Raw genomic sequence first — 6287 nt, forward strand, 5'->3', positions numbered from 1 at the left:
TTGTAATCAATTACTAGCCTCTTTTTTCCTCTCAACTTTTCAGATCTCTTCTCCACATAAAATGCTTAACAAGCCCATTCTTATTTGATGGGTTCTATCAGACCTTGCTTGAGCAGCTGCTTGCATTCTTCCCTAGCCAATGTATAATCTGACGAGCTCAATCCTATATGAGTGGCCTTGTTTGGATTAACATATTCATTGAGATTAAAAGGAAGTTGGACAAAAAATTCTTTATTTTTCCGTAAAGGTTTTGGATGGAGAAATTTGTCATGGCTGTCTGCACAGAGTTTGAGTAGGTTTGACTTGATTTTTTCAAAACCAGTAGAGATTTTAGACATCGAATATAGCTTCAATATTCCAGAATAAGGCTTGAATTCTCTTTTGAATTTGATTCATGTGGGGAGAATTTGAAGTCTACTTGCTGCTGAATAGACATCCATTCTTACTATAATATCTTTGTTTGGAAGATTACTACCAATGACCCTGATCCAGACGATGCAGTCTGGGAAGAATTTAATTCCTATTTTCTCCTTGGTCATTAGATTCGTCTTAAAAACCTTCACATCTGCTGCTACAAAGTATGCAACATGTGTCACCCATGATTCTACTGGGAGAATACTAGGATTCATCATTGTAATTTGGGCCCCAGTGTCCATATAAGCTATAACTTTCTTTGGACGTGAAAACTTTGTTGCGAGGACATGAACTTCAACACAAGGGAGAGGTGGAGTAGGAAGATAACTTCATATCTCTTTGAAGGAGTAAACAGGGAGATATATGTCATCTTATGACTCGAAAGATGATGCTTCATCAAGCGAAGAGTCTTAAAGGACAAAGATTGTTTCTTCATCAGCAGAGCTTTACTCAGAATACAAAGATTCTAAGTATCCTTCTAGGGGATGAAGAGAGTTAATCAGTTTTGCGGCTTTATGGGTATTATTAGGACATTCTTTAGAGAAATTTCCCTTCTTCCCACAAATAAAGCATCTCTGGTTTTTCCCCTTTCCTCTGAAAGGTTTTCTTCTAAAGAACTTCATATTCTTCTTTTTCTTTCCCTTGAATGTCCTATGAGATTTGGTATATCTTTGTTGATGACGCTTCTTTTTTGTTACACAACTACACATTTTGTCTTTACACTTAATCTCCGGGTAGGGCTTTCTACATGCATGGATGAATTATGAATTTTGTTCTATAACCTTTGAAAATTTGTGATGAAAACTGCAAAGCTTTTCAAGTGTATCTAACGTCACCTGGTGAATTTATCCAAGACTTATGGTTTTGATATCCCTTTGAGTTGTGGCTAACATCCTATGAATCTATGGCTAGAGTTCTTGTGGTAGAGAGGATACATAGGTATTCTTGAGATTGGGGTAATTGTATCCATTAAGGATATAATATCTATGTTCCATCCTATGATAATGTTTGTCGAGGTCTTTTGTTTTGAGTGAACAACACTTTATCTAAAGGAATTATTGTCTGTTTTTCCTATCAAATATCTCCATATCACCGATAAATTCACGGTGAAGCACACCAAGAATATTAGTTGTAGTTTCTAGACGATGTACTCATCTTGTTTGAAAGTTCCAAGGTTTTGATACCATTCTTTCATCGTGCTTGTCATTCTACAGCAAAATTCTTCAATGATCTTATAACTATCTGCACTTGTTTTCATCATCTGGGTGTCAAGCCAAGCTCCAAATTCAAGTAGTCTTTTTCTCCAGCGGTTGGGTGGTATATCATCAAAAGTGAACCAAGGATCTCCATTTGGTTTAGTCCTTTCATGGACTAGAGTTTCTTCAGGGGACTCTTCCTCAAAAAAAGATTCTTCCTCTTTTATATTTTCCATGAAAAGTCTTTGGATATAGTGGTCTTTAGATTCTGATTTTGATGAAACAAATCTTGGTGTTTCATCAGTAGATGTTTCTTGATTAGAGTTGTTGTCACCATCTGTCGAGGACTCATCTCCTTTTTGTGTCGATGATTCAACAAGAGGGTAATTTTCCCAGGGATATTCATAATTTCTAGTGATCGCTATGGCTTGAAAACCTTTATCAGGACTTCTTCCTTTTGGATTTTTGGAGGAGGTGTTTCAGGGGTATCCTGAGAGTCTGAGGATGAAGCACTCAAACAGGATGTTTTTTCGTTTGTCTTGGAGGTCGAGGGAGTGGTAGTCTTAGTAGATTTTGGCCTATAAGTTGTAGGTATGTATCTAACCTGATCTGGTGGTGATGAAACTTAGGCATGGTAGAAAGGAGAAGGCATTTCTGGTTGTTTGAAGTATGTAGGAAAAGCAGAAGGATGAAAGAAATAATTTTCAACAGGCTTGGGTTTTCTTTCATGAAAGGCTCTTAAGAAATCATATATCTCTTTTACTCGGCCTTGTATATTTCTGACTTCTCTTTCCTTTTGGTCAAATTTTTTACCAAAAGTTCTCTCTTCTAACATCTGCCACAAATCACGATCCAACTGGGATACTTGGGTTTTTAAGCTCTTGTAATGTTTATGCATTTTTTGGGATAAAACCTTGAGATACTCATATGTCTTGTCTATTTTCTCAGCAATCTTATCCACCCTTTTTTCAAGGTTTTGGAGAATCTCATTTAGAGAAACCATGTTTTTCAGATTTCCAATTTAGAACTTCTTCAACTTGAGTTAAAGGTTTAAGTTTCCCATCGAGATGGAATTCACTAGGATGAATGGAGGGTTTAGATGTTTTTGTTGGTGTAAGCCCTAGAGGCCAATACTTTTGGTACTTGTATCGAATAATAAAAGGCTTTTCTTTATTACGTTTGTTTAATAAAGTCCCTGGAATAGATAGTCCGTTTAATGTATTAAGTGTGACTTAATCATGAGAACACATTAAACATAAGGACACTATTCCTAAAGTATCCGTAGTCGAGCTTTAGTGTGAAGTGGGATAACATTAAAGCATTAAGACTATTATGTTTGTAGACTGATGATCACATCTCATGGATCATGGATAAAGAGTTATCAAGTCTTAAACATAGGTATGAATATTAGGAGTAATATTTATACCGGATTGACCCGCTATGAGAATACTATATAGAAAGTTATGCAAGGTGTCATAAGTTATTCTCATGGTGATAATAGTGTATTCCACTCTTCGACCTGAAACCACTATGGACCCTAGATGTAGAGTCGAGTGCTTTATTGCTGATCCAACATTGTCCGTAACTGGATAACCATAAAGACAGTTGATGGGTACTCCACAAAGCATGCTGAGGGACATGAGTGACCTAGATGGAATTTGCCCATCCTGCATAACAGGATAAATGTCTATGGGCCCAATATTGAACTGGACAAGGATGACACGGTATATGCCTTGTGTTCAATATAGACATAAGGGCAAAAGGGTAATTATACACATAAGTATTATCACAGAAGGAATTGTCAGATCACATGACATTTTCGTGTCTTGGGTAACAGTGATGTGTTGCTAGATACCGCTCACTGTTTATTATGTTAAATACGTGATTTAATATAATTGCCAACGTCACGAAAACCTACAGGGTCACACACAAAGGACGGATTGATGAGAGATAGAGTAACTAAGGAATACCGTAAGGTACGGTGCCCTTAAGTGAATTATAGAACATCGTAAGGTACGTTGTACTTGAGTAGAATACGAAATATGGTAAGGTACCACGGGCTTAAGTGATTTTGGGCATATTATAAGATATGGGCCAAAATACACTTAAGTGTGCTTTTAGCTTGAAGCCCACACAAGTGGTTCTATAAATAGAACCCTTGTGCAGAAGCAAAAATTTGCGGTTGCATTCTTTTCGTTTTCACTCTCTCTCTCTCTCACTCAAAGCCTTCATTCGTACCAGCTAGCACTGAGATTGAAGGAACCCGTTCGTGTGGACTGAGTAGAGACGTTGTCATCGTTCAACGTTCGTGATCGCTTCGTGGATTTGAATCAAAGGTTTTGATCGTCACAAGAGATCTGCACCAAAGGTTTCAACCGTCACAAGAGGTAAATATTCTATCACTGATCATGACCATTCGTAAGGATCTCTAAAGGAGAAAAATTTTAATTTCCGCTGCGTTTTGGGTCGCAATTCTCCTTCAGTGGTATCAGAGCCACTTACGAAACCATGAATCGGATAGGTGTTTAATTTCTGTATTAATATGATTAAAAGACAGAATGAATCAATTAATTAAACGGGTAATTAAATTTGGCATCATGAGTGTATAAGTTGGATGATTGATGTTGACTATGCTTCGGTACCGACATTAGTATGGTGAAGCAGCGATACATCGATCGTCCATAGGTTACGCAATTGAGACCGATCAACTTATATATGATATAAGTAATCCTAATGCAAAATACGGTATATGTGATATACTGTTTCTGTTTGGTTCATTCGAACACTAAATGATTGTTTTCCTTTGAGCGATCAATGGTCATTTGCTTCGGAATCCGACATTAGTATGGTGAAGCAATAACATGTTGATCAATCATACTGAATCAACAATCGAGGTGTGTTTGACGGTCTGAAATTGGCGCATTAGGGTTGGTGACGGCGCAAGGGTTGTGCCGTCAGAGAGTTGTGAATTTAGGGTTTTTTGGAACACGTGTGTTGACTCTTTCAAAGTTTGTTATTTTGGCCGCGTGAAGCTCGTGTGACGAGCGTAACAAGCGTAACAAACTGGATGCGTGACGGTCGTAACGTACCCTGTGACGGTCGTCACACTCACATGACCTATGACGGTCGTAACGTGTTTTGTGTGACGGTCGTCACACTCACATGACCTGTGACGGTCGTAACAATGCATGTGACGGTCGTCACACTCACGGGGTTTTGTTTTGTGACTACGCAAGGGTTGTGTTGATTCAAAAACAATGTCCATTACAAATGAATTGTTCGTTAAAATTTTGGACAGGGGCGCTGCCCCTCCAACCCCGCAAGGGCGCTGCCCCTTGACCCCGTCCGCTGATCGGGCAGCGGAAACCCCGGCTTACTCTGCGTAGTGTGATCGGTCGCCGAAATTTAATTTGGTTTTAATTAATTAAAGGAATTAAGATTAATAATAATAATAATAATAATGTGTTTATTATTGTTGCCTTGTTGTGATCAGTTATGGCCTTAGTCTTCCTTCATTTTGTTTTGGGTTTTAAATACGACCTGCGTGTCGTGCCATTCCTTTTGATCTTTTAATGTAACTTCTTTTCTCATCTCAATCCCTCGTATGTAAAACGAGTTTCTTCTGTAATGTAATGATATGAAGAAAAGAAGAATTCAATATCAAAGGAGAATAATGATATGAAGAAAGAGAAGAATTCAAGATCAAAGGAGGACAACCTTGAAGATCTTGCTTGAAGAAGCTTAGAGAAGAATTCAATACTAAAGGAGGACAACCTTGAAGATCTTGCTTGGAGAAGCTTAGATCGTTATTAGGTTAGCTTAGGTTCTCTCATTGGCTTGGGAGAACAATTGCGCTAGGGGCCATAACTGTTTCATTGTGTATGTATGTTGATGCATGTGAATGTATGTTGATGCATGTGAGAGACGATTTATATGATAAACAAGCCGGTGAGATCATAACAATTGCAATTCCCTCAAACTAAAATATTAAGTTTATGCTTTCCAAGTTTTAACACTCATCAAGACTAGTATCGGATAATGTAGGTTTCGCCAAAGCGAGGTGCATGTTCTATATTGGTAAGGTGCGATGGGATAATTGTAATATCCAACTGCTAAAACAATGGGTCAAACTTAACTAAACAAATTATGAGAATATTATATATGTTTGCTTTCCAAGTTTTAGCACTCATCAAGACTAGTATCGAATAATGTAGGTTTCGCCAAAGCGAGGTGCATGTTCTATATTGGTAAGGTGCGATGGGATAATTGTAATATCCAACTGCTAAGACAATGGGTCAAACTTAATTATAATAATATCATATATGTTTTAGAAGCAAGAGTTGGGAATGATCCATATGATGGATTCGGATAAGGAGTTATTCACCCAACTGAAATTTTCGAGAGTTGTATGAGATACAATTGGAAGGAGTTCCTACCTAAATAACCTAGTTTTGTGTAATCCGCCTACGCGGACTTAGAACGAAGTGAAATATGGATCTCGACCCACTAGAAAATCTTCCAACGGGATTTTCCGAATCAAATGATGAGGGTCATTTGTTTTGAGTAAAATAGTGGGAGCATATTTGATTAAAGGCCTAATTAAATATGTCAATGATACTTATATTTTCTTAATCCTTATGTAGATAACCATGACAGCAAACACCTCTAACAACATCT

The sequence above is a fragment of the Lathyrus oleraceus genome, chromosome 3 (assembly GCF_024323335.1).
Source record: "Lathyrus oleraceus cultivar Zhongwan6 chromosome 3, CAAS_Psat_ZW6_1.0, whole genome shotgun sequence".
NCBI classification, from domain to species: Eukaryota; Viridiplantae; Streptophyta; class Magnoliopsida; order Fabales; family Fabaceae; genus Lathyrus; species Lathyrus oleraceus.